Raw genomic sequence first — 25,358 nt, 5'->3', positions numbered from 1 at the left:
CTTGGACGTCAGTTAGCTCTTCTCAGCCGCTGCCCCTGACCTTGGATGAGGGGTAGCTTCTCTTGGCCGCGGTTCTGGGCGGTCCGTCACAGCCACGACACAGAAAGTGAAGAAGAACTAAAGGGCCTCTTGATGAAAGTGAAAGAGGAGAGTGAAAAAGTTGGCTTAAAGCTCAACATTCAGAAAACTAAGATCATGGCATCTGGTCCCATCACTTCATGGGAAATAGATGGGGAAACAGTGGAAGCAGTGTCAGACGTTATTTTGGGGGGGCTCCAAAATCACTGCAGAAGGTGATTGCATCCATGAAATTAAAAGACGCTTACTCCTTGGAAGAAAAGTTATGGCCAACCTAGAGAGCATATTAAAAAGCAGACACATTACTTTGCCAACAAAGGTCCGTCTAGTCAAGGCTATGGATTTTCCAGTGGTCATGTATGGATGTGAGAGTTGGACTGTGAAGAAAGCTGAGCGCCAAAGAATTGATGCTTTTGAACTGTGATGTTGGGGAAAACTTTCAAGAGTCCCTTGGACTGCAAAGAGATCCAACCAGTCCATCCTAAAGGAGATCAGTCCTGGGTGGTCATTGGAAGGACTGATGCTGAAGCTGAAACTCCAATACTTTGGCCACCTCATGCTAAGAGTTGACTCATTGGAAAAGACCCTGATCCTGGGAGGGATTGTGGGCAGAAGGAGAAGGGGACAACAGAGGATGGGATGGCTGGATGGCATCACCAACAGAATGGACATGAGTTTGGGTAAACTCCAGGAGTTGCTGATGGACAGGGAATCCTGGCATGCTGTGGTTCATGGGGTCACAAAGAGTCGGACACGACTGAGTGACTGAAATGAACTGAAGTGAAAGGTTTTTTTATAATTAATGTAATGGTTATATTATCACCATCTACATACAAAATGTATACATTTTAATACAATGTATATATACATGATAAAGCCTCAATTCAAATAACAGATTACAGTTTAAGGTAATAATAGTAGGAATGCATTGGTGACTATCACATGGATAAGTCAAATGAATGACATCAGTCATAAGACACACAAGTTAGGTACCAAAAATATACTAATATGCCATTCAACTACTGATAAATTGTGATTTGAAAGTGAATTTGCAGGGGCTTCTCTGGCAGTCTAGTGATTAAGACTTCACACTCCAATGCAGGGATATGGATTAAATCCCTGGTCAGGGAGCTAAGCTCCCACATGACTCATGAACAAAAAAAACCAAAGCATAAAACAGAAGCAATAGTACAGTAAATTTAATATAGATTTTAAAAACAGTCCACATCCAGAAAAAAAAAATAATCTGAAAAAAAAAGAAAGTTAATTTACACCTGTTTTATGTGTATATAAGACTCTAGGAGAAACACAATTACTTTAAAGAATTTTAATTAATTTGCTAAGTGAGAAGATAAAAGAATCACAGAAAGCTTTCAGTTAACATAAGAGTTGTTGGGAAAAAATGCAAGGGGAAGGAAGAAACAAAGACAGCAAATAGAAAAAAGATACAAATATTGTAAATACTAAGATTCCCTTGAGAAGGCAATGGCAACACACTCCAATATTCTTTCCTGGAGCATTCCATGGATAGAGGAGCCTGGCCGGCTACAGTTCATGGGGTAGCAAAGAGTCAGACATGACTGAGTGACTAACACATAACACAGTCCAATTTGACTAATAAACACTTTAATTGAAAATCGTCTAAATATACCAGTTTGAGAGTTTTAGAATGGGTAAAAACACAAGACTAAACTTTGCTTCACCTATAAAAATAAAAATAGAACACTTTAAATACAAAGACTCACCTTAAAAATTAGTCTAATGCCCAGAATATCTAAAACCATGTTGAAAAGAACAAATTTGGTAGATTGACAATACCTCGCTTCAAGACTTAAAATAAACCTGCAGTCATCAAAACAGTGTGCTAGTGGTAAAAACATAAACAGAATAGTGGAATAGAATAGAAAGCCCAGAAATAGACCCAAGTAAATATAGTCAACTAATCTTTGTAAAAGGAATAAAGTCAATACAATGGAAAAGATAGCCTTTTAAACAAATGGTACTGGGACAGTTGGACATTCACATGCAAAATAATAAATCTAGACACAGACCTTACACCATTCACAAAAATTGATGCAAAATGGATTATACACCCAAATGTAAAATGCAAAATTGCCAAAATCCTAGATATTAAGCTATGAGAAAGCCTTGGGTATAGTGATGACTCCTTAGCTACAACACCAAAGGCATGATCCATAAAAGAAAAACTGGATAAGCTGGGCTTCTTTAAAATGTAAAATTTCTGCTCTCAAAAGACAATGTTAAGGAAATGAGAAAACAAGCCACAGGCTAGGAGAAAATATTTTCCAAAAACATAGCTGATAAAGGACCATCATTATAAAAAATGCAAGAAGAATTCTTAAAACTCAATACTAAGAAAACAAACAATTCCATTAAAAATAGGCTAAGGATATGGACCTGGAAGAAGATATAGAGATAGCAAGTAAGCATATGAAAAGATGCTCTACTTTATATCATTAAGAAATTGCAATTAAACAATGACACCACTATATACCGAATAGAGTGGCTAGAATCTAAAACACTGACATTACCAAATGCAGAAGAGTTGGGGAGAAATAAAAACTCTCATTCATTGTTAGTGGGGATGCAAAATGGAACAGTCCTTTAGGAAGATGGTTTAACAGTTTCTTACAGAACTAAACATACATTTAGCATGCAACTCAAAAAATGTAGTTGAAAACTAACTTCCACATAAGAATCTAAACACAGATATTTATAATACTTTGTTCTTAACTACCAAAACTTGAGTGCACCCAAGATGCCCCTTCAGTAGGTGAATAGATAAATAAACTGTGGTACATCCAAACAACTGAATGTTTTTAACACTAAAAAGTAATGAATGATCAAGCCATGAAAAGACATAGAACTTAAGTGCTTATTACTAAATGAAAGAAGCCAATCTGAAAAGGCTACATACTGTATGATTCTAACTATATGATATTTTGAAAAAGGCAAAACTATTCTCCAAGCCAGGTTTCAGTAGTATGTGAACCATGAACTTCCAGATGTTCAAGCTGTATTTAGAAAAGGCAGAGGAACCAGAGATCAAATTGTCAACATCTGTTGGATCATCAAAAAAGAGAGTTCCAGAAAAACATCTGCTGCTACTGCTGCTAAGTCGCTTCAGTCATGTCCGACTCTGTGCGACCCCAGAGATGGCAGCCCACCAGGCTCCCCCGTCCCTGGGATTCTCCAGGCAAGAACACTGGAGTGGGTTGCCATTGCCTTCTCTGCCAGAAAAACATCTACTTTTGCTTTATTGAACTATGCCAAAGCCTTTGCCTGTGTGGATCACAACCAACTGTGAAAAATTCTTAGAGAGAATACCAGACCACCTGACCTACCTCCTGAGAAATCTGTATGCAGGTCAAGAAGCAACAGTTAGAACTGGTCATGGAACAACAAACTGGTTCCAAATCAGGAAAGGAGCATGCAAGGCTATATATTGTCACCCGGCTGATTTAACTTATATGCAGTGTATGTCATGCAAAATGCCATGCTGGATGAAGCACAAGTGGAATCAAGATTTCTGGGAGAAATATCAATAGCCTCAGATACACAGATGATACCACACTTATGTCACAAGGTGAAGAAGAACTAAAGAGCCTCTTGATGAAAGTGAAAGAGGGAAGTGAAAAAGTTGGCTTAAAAGTCAACATTCAGAAAACTAAGGTCCCATTGCTTCATTGCAAATAGGTGTGGAAACAATGGAAACAGGGACAGACTTTATTTTCTTGGGCTCCAAAATCACTGCAGATGGTGACACCAGCCATGAAATTAAAAGATGTTTGCTCCTTGGAAGAAAAGCTATGATCAACCTAAACAGCATATAAAAAACAGAGACATTACTTGACCAACAAAGGTCTGTCTAGTCAAACATATGGTTTTTCCAATAGTCAAGTATGGATATGAGAGTTGGACTATAAAGAAAGCTGAGTGCCAAAGAACTGCTGCTTTTGAACTGTGGTGTTGGAGAAGACTCTTGAGAGTCCCTGCAAGGAGATCCAACCAGTCCATCCTAAAGGAAATCAGTCCTGAATATTAATTGGAAGGACTTGATATTGAGGTTGAAACTCCAATACTTTGGTCACCTGATGTGAAGAACCAAGTCATTGGCTCCAATACTATGGCCACCTGATAGAAAGAACTGACTCATTGGAGAAGACTCCGATGCTGGGAAAGTTTGAAGGCAGGAGGAGAAGGGGACAACAGAGGATGAGATTGTTGGATGGCAAAACCAACTCAATGGACATGAGTTTAGGTAAACTCCAGGAATAGTTGATGGACAGGGACAGCCTGGCATGCTGCAGTCCATGGGATCACAAAGAGTTGGACACGATTGAGTGACTGAACTGAACTGATGAGGACACTAAAAGATTAGTGATTGCTGGATGTTGGGTAAAGGGGGTAGGAGGATCAATGAATGGATCATGGAGGGTTGTTATAGCAGTGAAAATACTCTTCATGATACTGTAATGATGGATATATGTAAATACACTCTTGTCAAAACACATAGAAAAAGCATCAAGATTGAATCATATTTTTAACTACAGATTTTGGATGATTATGATGTGTTAATATAGATTTATAAATTGTACCACTCTGGTCATGCCTGCTGATAGTGGGAAAGGCTGTTCATGTTGAGGAGATGAAAACTTGGAAACTCTTTTTACTCACTGCTGAGCTTTCCTGGATCCCAAAATAACACCAAAAATAAAGTTTATTTAAAAAAAAGGGGGGGGGGAGGAGAAAAAACTGGTTTAAACTCAGAACTGAAGAAGTTGTTTGGCTTCTGAAATTTGTAGCTGTAGAAGAGACTGTGTTCTATCCTCTCCACATATTTTCAATGCCCTGAGTTATCTTTTCTGCTTCCACATTATTGGTCCTCCATTCTCAGGTCAGAAATTATTTTAAAATTGTTGGAGGCACACTTAGGGATTTTAAATTTTCTCTTCCTGCAGAAGGTTATGCAGTTTGAATACTATCAAGTTTTAACTCTGTATAACATTTCCCATGGAACTGTAGGTAGTATAGAATAATTAGCATAAGGCTAGACTTCAATTATATTTTGGAGAAAGCATAAGCTTGAGATTTTGCTCTAAAATTTAACCAAAAAAAAAAAACCGTATTTTCTCCTATGATTGAATATATTACATGTTAAAAGCTTTTTTAAAAGTACAATTTGTATGCTCTCTATCTTTGATCTTATTTAACAAGTTATCTAGACTTTATGAGGGTTTTTTTTTTTTTAATTTGAGCTTTAACTTTCTCACCTAAGAAGTTGGAATCAATTAAAATTCCCTAATGATACTTAAGTAAAAAAATAAATAATACACGCACAAGCAACAAATGCAAGACTAAAATTCAATGGCATTTGTGTATTTTATTCTGAAGAACTATTTAAGTACATTCTTTCAAGCCCAAATATTCGTATTTTAAACAGTATTGGACAATCCTTAGGGCAAGAACTATTACTTAAATTTTCTTACACAAGTTATGTTTTCAGTTCTTATTCATTTAATTATTTTGTTCACACTATTTTTATTTAACCAACATCTTTCCCTACTCTTTCTTTCCTCCCTTCATGCCATTCCTGCTTAATAAAAAATTACCACTACACCTATGGAGATGTTCTAGAGGTAAATACATACAAAAGATAAAGTGTTAAACCAATAAATACCAAAGATACACATCAAAATTAGTGATCCTACAAGGATCACAAGCCGGTAGAGTATATCAATCTTCTTCATCTTACTTTTATGACTTGAGTTCTCTTGTTTTCCAATTTATAGCACAAATGAGTGATCAAGGGTCAGAATATTCAGTTCTATTGAGTATACCTCACATGCTCAGCTTACTCTGTCTACTTTATAATAATTGTTAAAAAACACAGACCACAGCAATATTAATTACACTAAGTCAAATAAAAAAACAATGAATTGCTTGAAATAATGGTTAAATTATATGGAAATAGTGTGTACAAGTTTTTGATTATCTTAATCAAGACACTTTTCCTAAATATTATAGATATATTAAAAATCATATAACATTTATTTTACATATGCTTTTTTCAAATTATACAATCTTGAATCTGAAAACAGATAAGTTATGATTTAAAATATCATATATTATTTTGTGATTTTTAATAGGCTACTAGTCAGAGCATATTAGTCAAGGATTCCTTGGTGGCTCAGATGGTAAAGAATCCATTTGCAGTGTGGGAGACCTGGATTTGATTCCTGGGTCGGGAAGTTCCCCTGGAGGAGGGGATGACAACACACTTCAGTACTCTTGCTTGGAGAGCCCCATGGACAGAGGAGCCTGGTTGTGTAGAGTCCATGGGGTTGCAATAGGTCGGACATGACTGAGACTAAGCACAGCACAGTCAGAGCATTTAAAATTTTGTGATTTTGTAATAGGCTAGTAGTCAGACCATTAGCTGGAGAAGGCAATAGCAACCCACTCCAGTACTCTTGCCTGGAAAATCCCATGCATGGAGGATCCTGGTTGGCTGTAGTCCATAGGGTCTTGAGAAGTCGGAAATGACTGAGTGACTTCACTTTCACTTTTCACTTTCATGCATTGGAGAAGGAAATGTCACCCACTCCAGTGTTCTTGCCTGGAGAATCCAAGGGATGGTGGAGCGTGGTGGGTTGCCATCTCTGGGGTCGCACAGAGTCAGACACGACTGAAGCGACTTAGCAGCAACAGCAGACCATTAGTGTAAAGTTTATATTCATTTTATTATAAGATATATAATTTTGCAATAAGAAGTTCATGATCTGAGCCACAGTCATGAAGGTGTCATCATTCACCTAGAGCCAGACATCCTGGAGTGTGAAGTCAAGTGGGCTTTAGGAAGCATTACTATGAACAAAGTTAGTGGGGGAGATGGAATTCTAGCTGATCTATTTCAAATCCTAAAAGATGGTGCTGTTAAAGTGCTACACTCAATAGGTCAGCAAATTTGGAAAATTCAGCAATGCCTACTAGACTGGAAAAGGTCAGTTTTCATTCCAATCCCAAAGAAGTGCAATGGTAAAGAATGTTCTAACTACCACACAATTTCACTCATTTCACATGCTAGCAAAATAATGCTCAAACTACAAACTACTTCAAGCTAGGCTTCAACAATATGTGAACCAAGAACTTTCAGATGTACAATCTGCATTTAGAAAAGAGAGAAGAACCAGAAATCAAATCGCCATCATCTGTTTTATCATAGAGGAAGCAAGGGGATTACAGAAAACATCTACTTCTGCTTCAATGACTAGGGTAAAGTCTTTGACTCTATGGATCACAACAAACTGTGGAAAATTCTTCAAGAGATGGGAATACCATCTGATTCCTGAGAAACCTGTATGTAGGTCAAGAAGAAATAGTTAGAACTGGATATGGAACAAGTGACTGGTTCAAAACTGGGAAATGAGCATGTCACCCTGAATATTTAAAGTATATGCAGAGTATGTCATGTGAAATCCTGGGCTGGATGAAGCACAAGCTGGAATCAAGACTGCCAGGAGAAATATCAACAACCTCAGACATGCATATGACAACACTCTAATGTCAGAAAGTGAAGGGGAGCTGGTGTGCCTCTTGATGAACGTGAAAGAGGAGATTGTAAAAGCTGGCTTAAAACCCAACATTCAAAAAACTAAAATCATGGCAGCCAGTCCCATCACTTCATGAAAAATAGATGGGAAAACAATGGAAACAGTGACAGACTTTATTTTCTTGAGCTCCAAAGCCACTGAGGACAGTGACTGCAGACATGAAATTAAAAGATGCTTGTTCTTTGGAAGAAAAGCTATGACAAACCTAGAAAGTGTATTAAAATGCTAAGATATCACTTTGCTGACAAAGGTTTGTATAGTCAGAGTTATGGTTTCCCAGTAATCATGTATGGATGTGCGAGCTGGACCATAAAGAAGGCTGAGTGCTGAAGAATTGTTGCTTTCAAATTATGGTACTGCAAAAGACTCTTGAGAGTCCCTTGGACATCAAGGGAATCAAACCAGTAAATCCTAAAGAAAATCAACGCTGAGTATTCACTGGATGCTAAAGCTAAAACTCCAATCCTTTGGCCACCTGATACACAGAGCCAACTCACTGGAAAAGTCCCTGATGCTGGGAAAGATTGAGGACAGAAGGAATGGAGGATGACAGAGGATGAGATGGTTGAATGTCATAATCTTCTCAATGGACATGAGCTTGAACAAACTCCGGCAGATAGTGAAGGACAGGGAAGCCTGGTGTTCTGCAGTCCATGCGGTCACAAAGGGCTGAATAGGATTGAGCAATTGAACAGCAACAAATGTACATTCTAAATTTTTACAAAATGTAGAAAAGCATTATGATTCCCTTAGATCAGTCTCTAGTCCCTCATTATCTATCCAGTAGCCACTAGTCAGATGTGGGTATTGAACACTTGAAATATATCTAGTCAAAATTGACATAGGCTGTGAGTACGAAATAAATATTAGATGACAAAGATTTAGTTTGAAAATATGTAAAATGGACATTTATTTTTTATTGGTTACATGTTGAAAAAATGATATTTTGGATTAACAATCAACCCTCAGTATCCACAGGTCTCTCATCAGTGGATTCTACTAGCCATAGATGGAATTCGAGATCTTCCTTTGATTGAATCCATGAATGAGAACCTGTGAATATTTAGGACTAACTGTACCTTGAAAACCGCTCAAAAGCGTGCCGGCTATGACGGACCGCGCAGAAGTGTGGCGGTGAGGAGCTACCCATCGCCCAAGGTCAGGGGCAGCGACCGAGAGCGAGCGCGGGAGGTCAGGAGGGGTGGCCTTGAGAAGATACCCCTCGTCCAAGGTAAGAGAAACCCAAGTAAGATGGTAGGTGTTGCGAGAGAGCATAAGAAGGCAGACAAACTAAAACCGTAATCACAGAAAACTAGCCAATCTGATCACAGGACCACAGCCTTGACTAACTCAATGAAACTAAGCCATGCCATGTGGGGCCACCCAAGACGGTCGGGTCATGGTGGGGAGGTCTGACAGTATGTGGTCCACTGGAGAAGGGAATGGCAAATCACTTCAGTATTCTTGCCTTGAGAACCCCATGAACAGTATAAGAAGGCAAAATGATACAATACTGAAAGAGGAACTCCCCAGTTTGGTAGGTGCCCAGTATGCTACTGGAGATCAGTGGAGAAATAACTCCAGAAAGAATGAAAGGATGGAGCCAAAGCCAAAACAATACCCAGTAGTGGTTATGACTGGTGATAGAAGCAAGATCTGATGCTGTAAAGAGCAATATTTCATAGGAACCTGGAATGTTAGGTCCATGAATCAAGGCAAATTGGAAGTGGTCAAACTGGAGATGGCAAGGGTGATTGTTGACATTCTAGGAACCAGCGAACTAAAATGGACTGGAATGGGTGAATGTAACTCAGATGACCATTATATCTGTTACTGTGGGCGGGAATCCCTTAGAAGTAATGGAGTAGCCATCATAGTTAACAAAAGAGTCCGAAATGCGGTACTTGAAGGCAATCTCAAAAATGACAGAATGATCTCTGTTTGTTTCCAAGGAAAAACATTCAATATCCTGGTAATCCAAGCCTATGCCCAACCAGTAATGCCAAAGAAGCTGAAGTTGAATGGTTCTATGAAGACCTACAAGACCTTTTAGAACTAACACCCGAAAAAGATTTCCTTTTCATTATAGGGGACTGGAATGCAAAAGTAGGAATTCAAGAAACACCTGGAGGAACAGACAAATTTGGCCTTGGAGTATGGAATGAAGCAGGGCAAAGGCTAATAGAGTTCTGCCCAGAGAACGCATTGGTCATAGCAAACACCCTCTTCCAACAACACAAGAGAAGACTCTACACATGGACATCACTAGATGGTCAAAACGAAATCAGATTGATTATATTCTTTGCAGCCAAAGATGGAGAAGCTCTATACAGTCAGAAAAAACAAGACCTAGAGCTGACTGTCGCTCAGATCATGAACTCCTTATTGCCAAATTCAGACTTAAATTGAAGAAAGCAGGGAAAACCACCAGACCATTGAAGTATGACCGAAATCAAGCCCCTTATGAATATACAGTAGAAGTGAGAAATAGTTTTAAGGGACCAGATCTGATAGTCAGAGCTCCTGATGAACTATGGATGGAAGTTCATGACATTGTACAGGAGACAGGGATCAAGACCATTCCCATGGAAAAGAAATGCAAAAAGGCAAAATGATTGTTTGAGGAGGGCTTAAAAATAGCTGATAAAGAAGAGAAGTGAAATTAAAGGAGAAAAGGAAAGATATTCCCATTTGAATGCAGAGATCCAAAGAATAGCAAGGAGAGATATGAAAGCCTTCCTCAGAGATCAAAGAAAGAAATAGAAGAAAACAACAGAATGGGAAATACTAGAGAGCTCTTCAAGAAAAATAGAAATAACAAGGGAACATTTCATGCAAAGATGCGTTTGATAAAGGACGGAAATGGTATGGACCTAACAGAAGCAGAAGATATTAAGAAAAAGTGGCAAGAATACACAGAAGAACTGTATATAAAAGATCTTCACGACTCAGATAATCACGATGGTGTAATCACTCACCTAGAGCCAGACATCCTGGATTGTGAAGTCAAGTGGGACTTAGAAAGCATCGCTACAAACAAAGCTAATGGAGGTGATGGAATTCCAGTTGAGCTATTTCAAATCCTGAAAGATGATGTTGTGAAAGTGCTGCACTCAATATGCCAGCACATTTGGAAAACTCAGCAGTGGTCACAGGACTGGGAAAGGTCAGTTTTCATTCTAGTCACAAAGAAAGGCAATCCCAAAGAATGCTCAAACTACCACACAATTGCACTCGTCTCACACACTAGTAAAGTAATGCTCAAAATTCTCCAAGCCAGGCTTCAGCAATATGTGAACTGTAAACTTCCAGATGTTCAAGCTGGATTTAGAATAAGGCAGAGGAATCAGAGATCAAATTGCCAACATCCTCTGGATCATTGAAAAGGAAAGAGAGTTCCAGAAAAACATCTATTTCTGCTTTATTGACTATGCCAAACCCTTTGACTGTGTGGGTCACAATAAACTGTGGAAAATTCTGATGGGAATACCAGACCACCTGACCTGCCTCTTGAGAAATCTGTATGCAGGTCAGGAAGCAACAGTTAGAAATGGACATGTAACAACAGACTGGGTCCAAATAGGAAAAGGAGTACATCAAGGCTGAATATTGTCACCCTGCTTATTTAACTTATATGTAGAGTACATCATGAGAATTGCTGGGCTGGAAGAAGCACACACTGGAACCAAGGTTGCCAGGAGAAATATCAATAACCTCAGATATGCCTCAGATGACACCACCCTTATGGCAGAAAGTGAAGAGGAACAAAAAATCCTCTTGATGAAAGTGAAAGAGGAGAGAGGAAAAGTTGGCTTAAAGTTCAACATTCAGAAAACTATAATCGTGGCATCTGGTCCCATCACTTCATGGGAAATAGATGGGGAAACAGTGGAAACAGTGTCAGACTATTTTTTTTGGGTTCCAAAATCACTGTAGATGGTGATTGCAGCCATGAAATTTAAAGACGCTTACTCCTTGGAGGGAAAGTTATGACCAACCTAGTCAACATCATAAAAAGCAGACATTACTTTGCCAACAAAGGTCCATCTAGTCAAGGCTATGATTTTTCCAGTGGTCATGTATGGATGTGAGAGTTGGACTGCGAAGAAAGCTGAGCGCCAAAGAATTGATGCTTTTGAACTGTGGTGTTGGAGAAGACTCTTGAGAGTCCCTTGGACTGCAAGGAGATCCAACCAGTCCATCCTAAAGGAGATCAGTCCTGGGTGTTCATTGGAAGGACTGATGCTGAAGCTGAAACTCCAATACTCTGGCCACCTCATGCGAAGAGTTGACTCATTGGAAAAGACCCTGATACTGGGAGGGATTGTGGGCAGGAGGAGAAGGGGACGACAAAGTATGACATGGCTGGATGGCATCACTGACTTGATAGGCATGAGTTTGAGTAAACTCCAGGAGTTGGTGATGGACAGGGTGGCCTGGCGTGCTGCAATTCATGGGGTCGCAAAGAGTTGGACACGACTGGGCGACTGAGTTGAACTGAACTGAACTGAACTGGTGAACACTCTCACAAAATCCTCAAGGACACAGCACATTAATCTTCTGACCCTTGAGTTAATACAATATAATGCACTTAATTGTATTATGCCAATGTATTGAATACAATGCTACTAATTATTTCTCTTGGAGTAAAAAACCATTGATGGTCTAGTTGTTTTTGCTGTTCAGTCACTAAGTCATCTCCAACTCTTTTGCATCCCCGTGGACTGTAGCCCACCAGGCTCCTCTATCGATGGGATTTCCCAGGCAAGCACTCTGGAGTGGGTTGTCATTTCCTACTCCAGATGGTCCATTATGTTCACCTTAAAGCTGAGGTGTCTAATATGTTCTCAGGGGTAAGTATATTTTTTGTATCATTTATAAAATGTTGAAAAATATAAACTTAAGTAATTGAATAATTTTTCAAGCTAAAAATAGACCATCTAAAATGTTTCATTTATTGTTTTATAAAAGTTATAGATGACAAAAAAAATCCAAACTTTATTAAAAAAAAATCAAACCTGTGTTGATGAAGAATGAATTGTACTGCTAATTAAAATTATAATATTAAATTACTATCACAAGCTTCCTTTTATTTTTAATGTGACTACTAGAATATTGAAAAGTACATATATGGTTTTCATTATATCTCTTATGAGTAGCTTCTCTTGAAGAAAAAAATCACAAAACTCATAATCAGTCAAACTTTTATCAGCACTGTAGTAATGGTTCACCTGATGACTCATAAGATTGGATAAATTCCCCCAAAGTTTATTTTTTTTTAAATCTTAGTGATATGATTTGACTGCTTTTTGACAAAGTGAATTTGTCTTTGAGCTTTGGCATTGAGAAGACATGAATCAGAAAGCCTCATTGTGAACCTGTCAAAATTTTAATTCAAAAACAGCATGCATGAGAGTTGTCTGAGTAATAGTTTTTAGTATTTTCAGCTTTGGCTACAAGAATAGATAACAATCATTAACTGTAAAAGACTGAAACATTTATCAAATTAGTACAGCTACTTATTTCCATTTAATTAAAATTCATGTGTTTTCATTTGTAAATTTTCTTAAACTATCTGAGATCCATAAAATCTTTCAAAGTTTAAAGATAGATGTCATTAATTCAGTAAAAATTTATGAAACATTTTGTGGATTTTCTCACTTTTCTTTCTTAAAGAGAGGAGTTAAAGACTTCATCATTTTCCTGAAGAACTTGAGATTAAAAAAATTAATTTCCTACTTTAGAACTAACTTAATTTCTTTCCAATACTGTGACTTCTCTTTGCTTGAGATAAAGACTGTGCATAAATTTCTCAAATTTAGTCTGTGCTAAATTATTTTTTGTTTCTGAGTTTTAAGAAATTGACCGTAAATATTAGAAGTTCATAAATCGTCAATGCAGGGAGTAGAATGTAAGGATTGGTTTCTTTTTTTTTTGGGGGGTGGGGATTGGTTTCTGAATGAAAATTATAGCAATTTTTATGACCTAAGGGATTCCCAGTTGGTACTAGTGGTGAAGAATCCACCTACCAAAGCAGAAAATGTAAGAAACACGGTTTCCATTCCTGGGTCAGGAAGATCCCCTGGAGAAGGAAATGGCATCCCACTCCAGTATTCTTGCTAAGAGAATTCCATGAACGGAGTCAAATAACTAACTAAACAATATTTTTTAAAAAGAAGAGTCATTATTTCTAAGTTGGGCTTCCCTTGTAGCACAGTTGGTAAAGATCTGCCTGCAGTGCAGAAGACCTGGGTTTGATCCCTGAGTTGGTAAGATCCCCTGGAGAAGGAAATGGTGACCCACTCCAGTATTCTTGCCTGGAAAAATCTCATGGACCGAAGAGCCTGGTGGGCTGCAGTCCATGGGTTGCAAAGAGTCGGGCATGACTGAGAGACTAACACTAACACACTTATTCAAGACTTAGCTAAATTAATTTCATATGATGGCATTCATCAAGTTTTATCTAAAGGAAACTTCCTTTTTTGGTATTCTTAGACATCTTCAACTTCAGACACATAAGCTAATACAGAGCAAAGCTTCCCTTAGGATTGAAAATAAAATAAAATCTAAATTAAAAATAAAATTAAATTGTCTAATTTAATTTTAGATAAATTAGATAAATAATTTAGATAAATTAGATTTAGATAAACTTAGATAAATAATTTTAGATAAATTAGATAAGTAATTTAAATCTAAGTTTAAAATAAAAACAAACAATTCCCTGCTGCCATTGCAGACTTTAGCACGTGAAACAGTGATTTTTCCTATCACAGGAAACATATTTACTTTAGGGAGCACTTATTTCACAAATTTACCCCCAAACTCAGTATGGTCTAAACACACAACCCTTTAACAGAAAAAAGGCCCATAATCTTAGAAAAACTGAGCCATTTTTGAAAATAAAATTCATGGTTTTATTTTATGTCTATGCAGCATAATAAAACAGTCAATGGTCATTCTAACAATTTCAAAAATTTGAATTCCAGATATGTGTTTATTAGTAAATAATGGGTTATTTGGGTTTCCAAATTGTTCCTCTCATGTAACAATAGCTCAGATTATAGTGGGATTAGAGAAAAGCAGCCATTGCTACACAGGTGGTGGGATATGCAGAATCATCTGAGTCTCATGGTGCGAATAACTCAGAAAGGCACCAGCCTGGGCTGCAGTGGGGTCCTAGAGAGCAGTGACTAGGAGATGTCACTTAGATAGTGTATCATCTGTGAATAACAGGAGTATAAAGACAAGAGTTTGGTCTGGAAAATGGGGTGGATACCAAGAGTCTTGCTTTTGATATTTAACTAATATCTACAGCAAAGCCATAAACCCTATCCATATAACATAGTTTGAGACCACTTCAATGGCTCAGGGATATCACAACTATTTTCATAATAATACCAAGACTTTGTACTTTTTTGTTTCACTGCCATTTTTTTTTACGAGTGTGGAGTGGAGTTTTCAGAGGTTATATGAAATACAAAAGGTAAATATGCATAAAAAGTAAATGAAATACAGAAAGTGTGGGCTTCCCTGGTGGTTCAGTGGTAAAGAATCCACCTGCCAATACAGAAGAACTCAGATTTGATCTCTGGGTCTGGAAGATCCCCTGGAGAAGTAAATGGCAATCCAGTCCAATATTCTTGCCTGGGAAATTCCATGGACAGAAGAGCCTGGTGGGCTACAGCCCATGGGGTTGCAAAAGTCAGACATGACTTAACAACTAAACAACATCAAAAACAACATAAAGTGTGATAAGTGAATTCAAGAGCAAATATAAAAATACAGCCAGATATTAACATTTGCAACAACGTGAAGGAGTGTCATTCCCTCACAATTTTTTCTTGTTTTCTAAAATAGTTATTTATTTTTAATTGTTTTAATTTTTACTTTTTTCCTTCCAGTTTGTTGAGCTATCTATAGAATAAAAGTTTAATGTATACAGCATAATGATTTGCTGGCACTAGTGGTAAAGAGGCTTCTCTGGTAGCTCAGATGGTAAAGCATCTGCCTACAATGGGGGAGACCTGGGTTCGATCCCTGGGTTGGGAAGATCCCCTGGAGAAGGAAATGGCAACCCACTCCAGTACTCTTGCCTGGAAAATCCCATGGACAGAGGAGCCTAGTGAGCTACAGCCCATGGGGTCGCAAAGAGTCAGACACAACTGACTTGATTTAGTATGCATGCACATGACAAGTTTATCATGATAAATTTAGTGGATATCCACCATCTCATATAGATGCAAAATTAAAGAAACAGAAAAATTTTTTTTTCCTTGTGATGAGAACTCTTAGGATTTACTTTCTAAACAATATATCATACAGCATTATATGTATCATGTTATATATTGCATACCTAGTACTTATTTATCTTATAACTGGAAGTTTGTACATTTTGACCACTTTCCTCCAATCCTCCTTCCCCCTGTCTCTGGTAAGGGGGAAGGGGAATCTATTCACTGCCTCAAATCAGTTTGGTCGCTCAGTCGTGTCCGACTCTTTGCGACCCCATGAATCGCAGCACTCCAGACCTCCCTGTCCATCACCAACTCCCGGAGTTTACTCAAACTCATGTCCATCGAGTCAGTGATGCCATCCAGCAATCTCATCCTCTGTCGTCCCCTTCTCCTCCTGCCCCCAATCCCTCCCAGCATCAGGGTCTTTTCCAATGAATCAACACTTCGCATGAAGTGGCCAAAGTACTGGAGTTTCAGCTTCGACATCAGTCCTTCCAATGAACACCCAGGACTGATCTCCTTTAGGATGGACTGGTTGGATCTCCTTGCAGTCCAAGGAACTCTCAAGAGTCTTCTCCAACACCACAGTTCAAAAGCATCAATTCTTTGGCGCTCAGCTTTCTTCACAGTCCAACTCTCACATCCATACATGACCACTGGAAAAACCCCAGCCTTGACTAGACGGACCTTTGTTGGCAAAGTAATGTCTCTGCTTTATATAATGCTGTCCAGGTTGGCCATAACTTTCCTTCCAAGGAGTAAGCGTCTTTAAATTTCATGGCTGCAATCACCATCTGCAGTGATTTTGGAGTCAAAAAATATAGTCTGACACTATTTCCACTGTTTCCCCATCTATTTCCCATGAAGTGATGGGACCAGATGCCATGATTATAGTTTTCTAAATGTTGAACTTTAAGCCAACTTTTCCTCTCTCCTCTTTCACTTTCATCAAGAGGCTTTTTAGTTCCTCTTCACTTTCTGCCATAAGGGTGGTGTCATCTGCATATCTGAGGTTATTGATGTTTCTTCTGGCAATCTTGATTCCTGCTTGTGCTTCTTCCAGCCCAGCAATTCTCATGATGTACTCTGCGTATAAGTTAAATAAGCAGGGTAACAATATTCAGCCTTGATGTACTCCTTTTCCTATTTGGAACCAGTCTATTGTATCATGTCCATTTCTAACTGTTGCTTCCTGACCTACATACAGGTTTCTCAAGAGACAGGTCAGGTAGTCTGGTATTCCCATCAGAATTTTCCACAGTTTATTGTGATCCACACAGTCAAAGGGTTTGGCATAGTCAATAAAGCAGAAATAGATGTTTTTCTGGAACTCTCTTGCCTTTTCGATGATCCAGTGGATGTTGGCAATTTGATCTCTGGTTCCTCTGCCTTTTCTAAAACCAGATTGAATATCTGGAAGTTCACAGTTCACATATTGCTGAAGCCTGGCTTGGAGAATTTTGAGCATTACTTTACTAGCGTGTGAGATGAGTGCAATTGTGTGGTAGTTTGAGCATTCTTTGGGATTGCCTTTCTTTCGGACTGGAATGAAAACTGACTTTTTCCAGTCCTTTGGCCATTGCTGAGTTTTCCAAATGTGCTGGCATATTGAGTGCAGCACTTTCACAACATCATCTTTCAGGATTTGAAATAGCTCAACTGGAATTCCATCACCTCCACTTTGTTTATAGTGATGATTTCTAAGTCCCACTTGACTTCACAGTCCAGGATGTCTGGCTCTAGGTGAGTGATCACACCTAGATTATCTGGGTCATGAAGGTCTTTTATATACAGTTCTTCTGTGTATTCTTGCCACTTTTTCTTAATATCTTCTGCTTCTGTTAGGTCCATACCATTTCTGTCCTTTATCGAACCCATCTTTGCATGAAATGCTCCCTTGGTATCTCTAATTTTCTTTAAAAGCTCTCTAGTATTTCCCATTCTGTTGTTTTTTTCTTTGTCTTTGCATTGATCACTGAGGAAGGCTTTCATATCTCTCCTTTCTATTCTTTGGAATTCTGCATTCAAATGGGAATATCTTTCCTTTTCTCCTTTGCTTTTTGCTTCTCTTCTTTTCACAGGTATTCGTAATGCATCCTCAGGCAGCCATTGTGCTTTTTTGCATTTCTTTTCCATGAGTATCATCTTAATCCTTGTCTCCTGTACAATGTCATGAACTTCCATCCATAGTTCATCAGGCACTCTTTCTATCAGCTCTAGTCCCTTAAATCTATTTCTCACTTCCACTGTATCATCATAAGGGATTTGATTTAGGTCATACCTCAATGGTCTAGTGGTTTTCCCTACTTTCTTCAATTTAAATCTGAATTTGATAATAAAGAGTTCATGATCTGAGCCACAGTCAGCTCCCAGTCTTGTTTTTGTTGACTATATAGAACTTCTCCATCTTTGGCTGCAAAGAATATAATCAATCTGATTTTGTTTTAAACATCTGGTGATGTCCATGTGTAGAGTCTTCTCTTGTGTTGTTGGAAGAGGATGTTTGCTATGATCAGTATGTTCTCTTGGCAGAACTCTATTAGCCTTTGCCTTGCTTCATTCTGTACTCCAAGGCCAAATTTGCCTGTTACTCCAGGTGTTTCTTGACTTCCTACTTTTGCATTCCAATCCCCTATAGTGAAAAGGACATCCTTTTTGGGTGTTAGTTCTAAAAGGTCTTGTAGGTCTTCAAAGAACCATTCAACTTCAGCTTCTTCAGCATTATTGGTAGGGGCATAGGCTTGGATTACCGGGGTATTAAATGGTTTGCCTTGGAAACGAACAGAGATCATTCTGAACTCAATGAAACTAAGCCATGCCATGTGGGGCCACCCAAGACATTCGGGTTATGGTGGAGAGGTCTGACAGAATGTGATCCACTGTAGAAGAGAATCACAAACCACTTTGGTATTCTTGCATTGAGAACCCTATAAACACTTTGAAAAGGCAAAATGATAGGATACTGAAAGAGGAACTCCTCAAGTCGGTAGGTGCCCAGTATGCTACTGGAGATCAATGGAGAAATAACTCCAGAAAGAATAAAGAGATGGAGCCAAAGCAAAAACAATACCCAGTTGTGAATGGGACTGGTGATAGAAGCAAGGTCTGATGCTGTAAAGAGCAATATTGCATAGGAACCTGGAATGTTAGGTTCATGAATCAAGGCAAACTGGCTGTGGTCAAACAGGAGATGGCAATAGTGAACGTCGACATTCTAGGAATCAGCAAACTAAAATGGACTGGAATGGGTGAATTTAACTCAAATGACCATTATATTTACTACTGTGGGCAGGAATCCCTTAGAAGAAATTGAGTAGTCATCATGGTCAACAAAAGAGTCTGAAATGCAGTACTTGGATGCAGTCTCAAAAATGACAGAATGATCTGTTAGTTTCCAAGGCAAACCATTCACTGCCTCTGATAAGCACAAATCGTATTTCTTTTCTTATGAGTTTGTTTGTTTGTTTTTGAAGTTTAACTGACCCACAACACTATGTTAGTTTCAGTTACACACATAGTGATTTGATATTTCTATACATTTCAAAATGATCACTGTGATAGTCTAGTTATCATCTATCAGCATACAAGGATATTACATAATGATTGACTATATTCCTCACACTGAACATTTTATACCTGTGACATTTATTTTGTAACTGGAAGCTTGTACCTCTTAACTTCCCACACCTATTTTTCTCCTCCCATTTCTCCTCCTTTCAGGCAACCATCTGTTTATTCTCTGTATCTGTGACTCTGTTTCTGTTTCTTTATTTTTGTTCTTATTTTTTCTTTTTGATTTCATATGTACGCTAATTGTCTTTTTCTATCCAACTTACTTTAAGTAGCACAATAATTTTTAGGTCCAACAACACATTGTTGCAAACATCAAGATTGCACTGTGTTTTATGACTGAGTGGCATTCCATAAATATATACCACTTAATATTTATCCATTTATCTATTGATGGGTACATAGGTTGCTCCTGCATCTTGGGTATTGTAAACACAGCTACAATGAACATACACGTGTGTGTATCTTTAGGAATTCAAGTTTCCATTTTATTCAGATAAATAAATACTCAGGAGTGGAGTTGCTGGATTGTATAGTAGTGCTATTTTTAAATGTTTGAGGAATTTTCATACTGTTTTCCATAGTGAATGTACAAATTTGCATTCCCACCTACAGGGTTCCCTTTGCTCCAAATCCTAACCAGCAGTTGTTTCTTGTTGTCTTGAAAATAACCATCCTGAAAGATGTGAGATATTTCATTGTGGTTTTGATTTGCATTCCCCTGATATTAGTGATGCTCAGCATCTTTATATATATATAACCATCTCAAAATACAGTTATTTAAAAAATATATTAACATATAATCGATGTATTAATACTATTGTAAGTGAATTAATAAATACTTAAAATTTTTCTTAGTTTAAATTTGGAATGTGGTAAATATTAATAGAAACAACCCATATAAACAAGTCTATGAAATGCTCAATAACTTTTAAAATTACAAAGGATTCACGAGTCAAAAAATTGGGGAATCATCATTTTACATTAACAGATAAAAACTGAAAAATTAATATTCTCAAAAGATATAGAAAATACATATTATAAGACTAAACATATTTTCTGATAAATAAATAGGCAGGAATTATTCTTATCATCTTCATCACAGTTTTATTCAAACTATATTCAGATGTATAAAGGACAGTTTTTAACTAGCTGAAAATTTTCACTTTCAAATAATTAATAATTTGGTCTTTTCAAATTTAATGACCTTTTTAATTTTTTAAAGACAGTCAATATATGTAATATCCAAGGTTTAGATTCCTACTGGTTACTGGATTTGAAAGACTTTTCAAAGACTCTCTCTCCTGAATTAAATGTTTTCAGAATACCACTTCTTTCTTCTCTTCAAAGATCATCTGGGATACGAGGTTGTCCACTCTCTCTTTATGAAAGCAGAGAAGATCTGTGCTTGTATCCAGATGGTGTCTTACAAATTCACTATCTACTACAGTTCCCATCTGGACTGTTATCTGGGTTGGCAGCTCTCAAGTGTGATATTCATAGCTTCCACTGGGAATTTTGAGTTATATTGGGATACAGTATCTGAGTGAATGTTTTGGCTATTTTCACTTGCTTTCTGCATCCTCTTCTCTCTGATTAGTTCTTGGGGTGTCCACAGACTCTTTCAGAGCTTGCACATTTTTTCATTAGGGACAGAAATGAATCCCGTCACACTAGGGGCAGTGTTTGCTGTTGGATTCTACAATATTCTTCAACATTTTTACAGGAGTTTTTGTTTTGTTTTGTTTTAATGTTTATTGGAGTATAGTTGATTTACAATGCTGCATTATTTTAGGTGTACAGCAAAGTGAGCCAGTTATATATATATACATATATTCATTCATTTTTAGATTCTTTTTTCCCTTTTAGATCATTACAGAGTACTGAGTAGAATTTCCTGAACTATTAAGCAGGTCCTCATTAGTTATCAATTTTATATGTAGCAGTGTGCATATGTCAGTCCCAATCTCCCAAATTATCCTTGCTCCTCTTATCCCTTGGTGTTCAGGAGTTCTGAAAACAACACTTTCTCAATGATCAGTTTGAAGGGGTAGATACAAGAAGCCAAAACCTAGTATGTTAATCACTGTCCTACTGTTATCTTCCTTCTATACCCACTCCCCAACTGTGCATACAGAGAGACAAGCTTTACTGCTCCTCCAATTTTATGGGACCACATTTGACTCCCTCCTTTTCTTTCTTAATTCCATTTTTCCTGATAAGCTTTCATAATAATAAGAGAAGACAAATCATAATATAATATTTCAAAAAATTGTATATCTATTATGTTTATATTTTTATATAATCTGAGAAGAGATGAAAAATATATTCTAAAGTCTATAAAACACTTTATACCAAATAATACCAACCGTTATACCAAATAAAAAAACACTGAAAGCTTTTATAAGAATGTGAAGAACAAAATATGGATGTTAACTATCTGTAATATTAAATGTTTGCCTGCTGGTCTTATGTAACACATTAAAAAAAAAAAGAGGTGTAAATAGGATGTAAGAGACTTAACAGATATATTTATACTGATGTTATAGTTCTGACAAAATGTGGTCCACTGGAGAAGGGAATGGAAAAGCACTTAAGTATTCCTGCCTTGAGAACCCCATGAAGAGTATGAAAAAGCAAAAAGAGGACACTGAAAGATGATCTCCCCTGGTCCATAGGTACCTAATATGCTACTGGAGAAGAGTAGAGAAATAACTCCAGAAAGAATGAAGAGATGGAGCCAAGGCAAAAACAACACCCAGTTGTGGATGTTTCTGGTGATGGAAGTAATATCTGATGCTATAAAAACAGTATCACATAAGAACGTGGAATGTTAGGTCCATGAATCAACTCAAATTGGAAGTGGTCAAACAAGAGATGGCAACAGTAAAATCGACATTTTAGAAATCAGCTAATTTATATTATATTTATAAGTAAAAGGGACTGGAATGGGTGAATTAACTCAGATGACCATTATATCTACTACTGTGGGCAAGAACCCTTAGAAGAAATGGAGTAGCCATCATAGTCAACAAAAGAATCCAAAATGCAGTACTCGGATGCAATCTCAAAATGACAGAATGAACTATGCTTGTTTCCAAGGCAAACCAGTCAATATCACAGTAATCCAAGTCTATGTCCTGACCAATAATGCTGAAGAAGCTGACGTTGAACGGTTCTATGAACACCTACAAGACCATCTAGAAATAACATCCCTCCCTCCAGAAAAAAAGTGTTTTTCATTATAGGGGACTGGAATGCAAAAGTAGGAAGTGAAGAGATACCTGGAGTAATGGGCAAATTTGGCCTTTGACTGCAAAATGAATCAGGGAAAAGGCTAATAGAGTTTTACAAAGATAATGCACTGGTCATAGCAAATACACTCTTCCAACAATACAAGAGGAGACTCTACACATGGACATCACCAGATGGTGAATACCAAAATCGGATTTATTATATTCTTTGCAGCCAAAGTTGGAGAAGCTCTATACAGTCAGCAAAAACAAGACCAGGAGCTGACTGTGGCTCAGATCATGAACTTCTTATTGCCAACTACAGAGTAAAATTGAAGAAAGTAGGGAAAGCCACTAGACCATTGTGGTATGACCTAAGTCAAATCCCTTATGATTATGAGGTGGAAGTGAAAACTAGATTCAAGGGATTAGATTTGACAGACAGAGTGACTGAAGAACTATGGGAGGAGGTTGGTGAGATACACAGGAGGCAGTGCTCAAGACCATCTCCAAGAAAAAGAAATGCAGAAAGGCAAAATGGTTGTCTGAAGAGGCCTTACAAATAGCCATGAAAAGAATAGAAGCTAAAGGTTAAGGTTAAAGGGAAAGATATACCCATTTGAAAGCAGAATTCCAAAGAATAGCAAGGAGAGATAAGAAAGCCTTCCTCCATGATCAATGCAAAGAAATAGAGGAAAACAACAGAATGGGAAAGACTAGAGATCTCTTCAAGAAAACTAGAGATACCAAGGGAATATTTCATGCAAAGATGGGCACAATAAAGGACAGAAATGGTATGGACCTAACAGAAGCAGAAGATATTAAGAAGAGGTGGCAACAATAAACAGAACTGTACAAAAAAGTCTTCATGACCCAGATAAGCACCATGGTGTGATCACTCACCTAGAGCCAGACATCTTGTAATGCAAAGTCAAGTGGGCCTTAGGGAGCATCTCTAGGAACAAAGCTAGTAGAAGTGATGGAATTCAGTTGAGCTATTTCAAATCCTGAAATATGATGCTATGAAAGTGGTGCACTCAAATGCCAGCAAATTTGGAAAACTCAGCAGAGGCCACAGGACTGGAAAAGGTCAGTTTTCATTCCAATCTCAAAGAAAGGCAATGCCAATTACTGTCCAAACTATCACACAATTGCACTCATCTCACACACTAGCAAAGAAACGCTCAAAATTCTCTAAGCCAGGCTTCAAAAGTACATGAGCTGTGAACATCCAGATGTTCAAGCTGCATTTAGAAAAGGCAGAGGAACCAGAGATCAAATTGTCAGCATCTGTTGGATCATCAAAAAAACAAGAAAGTTCCAGAAAAACATTTCCTTCTGTTTTATTGACTACACCAAAGACTTTGACTATGTGGATCACAACAAATTGTGGAAAATTTTTAAAGAGATCGGCATACCAGACCACCTAACCTGCCTCCTGAGAAATCTGAATGCAGGTCAAGGAGTAACAGTTAAAACTGGACATGGAAAAACAGACTGGTTCCAAAATGGAAAGGAGCATATCAAAGCTGTACATTGTCACCCTGCTTATTTAACTTGTATGCAGAGTATATCATGCAATATGCTGGGCTGGATGAAGCATAAACTGGAATTAAGAATGCCAGGAGAAGTATCAATAACCACAGATTTGCAGATGAAACCACCTTTATGGCAGAAAGCCAAGAAGAACTAAAGAGCTTCTTGATGAAAGTGAGAAAGCTTGATGAAAGTGAAAAAAACAGAGTGAAAAAGCTGGTTTAAAACTTAACATTCAGAAAACTAAGATCATGGTATCTGGTCCCATCATTTTACAGAAAATAGATGGGGAAACAATGGAAATATGGACAGACTTTCTTTTTGGGGGCTCCAAAATCACTGCAGATGGTGACACCAGCCAGAAAATTAAAAAACACTTGCTCTTTGGAAAAAAAAGCTGTGACCAACATAGACAACATATTAAAAAGCAGAGACAGTACTTTGCCAACAAAGGTCCATCTAGTAAAGGCTTTAGTTTTTCCAGTAGTCAGGTATGGATGTAAGAGTTGAACTATAAAGGAAGCTGAGTGCCAAAGAATTGATGCTTTTGAGAGTCCCTTGGACTGCAAGGAGACTCAACCAGTCCATCCTACATGAAATCAGTCCTGAATATTCATTGGAAGGACTGATGCTGAAGCTGAAGCTCCAGCATTTTGGCTACCTAACACGAAGTACTGACTATTTGAAAAGACCATGATCCTGCCAGAGACTGAAGGTAGAAGGAGAAGAGGATGACAGAGGATTAGATGGTTGGATGGCATCACAGACTGGATGGACATGAGTTTGAGTAGGCTCCAGGACTTGGTCATGGACAAGGGCAGCCTGTTGTGCTGCAGTCCATGGGGTTGTAAAGAGTTGGATATGACTGAGCAACTAACCTGAATTGAACTGAATGTTATCGCCAATTTGGAATGACCAAGAGAATTTTTTTTACATTGGTAGATGTAAACAAAATATTTTAGTAAGATGGTCTGCTATAAAATAAATATGAGAATGTCAGAGCTTCAGAATGCCTTTAAAAAGCAAGTAAATTAAAAATAAAGCTCAGGGTAGTAATTAAAGATCAGTGCAGG

The 25,358-nt window shown here is 37.8% G+C and overlaps 1 pseudogene; it reads left to right on the top strand.

Annotated features, from left to right (window-relative positions):
* The first annotated feature begins 45 nt into the window (after nucleotides 1-45).
* On the top strand, nucleotides 46-23,315 carry LOC139035897 (craniofacial development protein 2-like; annotated as a pseudogene).
* Nucleotides 23,316-25,358: the final 2,043 nt, after the last annotated feature.

This window comes from Odocoileus virginianus, chromosome 7 (assembly GCF_023699985.2).
Source record: "Odocoileus virginianus isolate 20LAN1187 ecotype Illinois chromosome 7, Ovbor_1.2, whole genome shotgun sequence".
NCBI classification, from domain to species: Eukaryota; Metazoa; Chordata; class Mammalia; order Artiodactyla; family Cervidae; genus Odocoileus; species Odocoileus virginianus.
This window is presented reverse-complemented; position numbering and strand designations above follow the sequence as displayed.